Raw genomic sequence first — 941 nt, 5'->3', positions numbered from 1 at the left:
CTAAAATTAAATTATAAAAATTGATCAGCATATTAATATTTAAAAACATTAATGCGATATAAAAACAATACTTTGTACTAATCAATAAAACATTGACTCTCATAATAATTCATTTTATGAAAGTAATTAATATATGTTGCCAATTCCAAGCTATTTGATGAAAATCTCTTATTAAAATGTATGATTAAAGTGTCTATAATTTGATAATAATGAGTCCTCGAATAGCTTTCTGTATATTGATTAAACTCAATTTGATTTTTTTTTCAAAAGGTAGGAGGTAGTAAGTAGAGTTATACGTAAAAATTAATGTGTTAAAAAAAGTAATTCTTTTACGTAGGTCTTAGACTATCTCAAAAACAAACACACACATCAACAAAATTCATGAACTAACTAGCTACTAGAATGTTCTAACAATGCAGTATTACATGATTTAGAGATGTTCATATGCACTGTTATTCATAAATTAATGTACAGAAACAAGTTTTTTATAGAAATATTATTGAAATTAATAACAACATAATCTGATGACCATAAAAGTAATGAGAAATGTAATTGTAACAAAAGTTAAACGACAGTTGATACGTAGTAAGATTGTAATGTCTGAATACAATTTTACCCACGTGTTTCTTTCCAATATAAACTCTTTCCCATGGAATTTGTCTAAAAAACAAATATGATGTTTGATTTATATGGATTCCCAAATCCTTCTGTCATGACTGAAGGTTGTATTATATTCTTTTGTTTATGTATAGAAGACAAACATTTTTTGTGGTTGATGCATACCTCTTCACGAATCCGTAGAACCTAAAGGAACATACATAACACGTTACCCATCAATAACAAAGATTTAACTTTATAATTAAAATAAATGGAAATACTGTACTTATATGCCACTGAATAAAATATTAACAGTGTGAATCTCTAGTACATGGACTTCTAGT

The 941-nt window shown here is 26.2% G+C and overlaps 1 long non-coding RNA gene across 1 annotated transcript; it reads right to left on the bottom strand.

The window, feature by feature from the left end:
- Positions 1-649: 649 nt before the first annotated feature.
- On the bottom strand, positions 650-941 carry LOC107884462. Its single transcript, XR_003838743.1, has 2 exons — positions 884-941; positions 650-804 (listed from the first exon to the last, which is right to left on the bottom strand). It is a non-coding gene; the product is annotated as an uncharacterized LOC107884462 (long non-coding RNA).

This window comes from Acyrthosiphon pisum, chromosome X (assembly GCF_005508785.2).
Source record: "Acyrthosiphon pisum isolate AL4f chromosome X, pea_aphid_22Mar2018_4r6ur, whole genome shotgun sequence".
Lineage (NCBI taxonomy): Eukaryota > Metazoa > Arthropoda > Insecta > Hemiptera > Aphididae > Acyrthosiphon > Acyrthosiphon pisum.
This window is presented reverse-complemented; position numbering and strand designations above follow the sequence as displayed.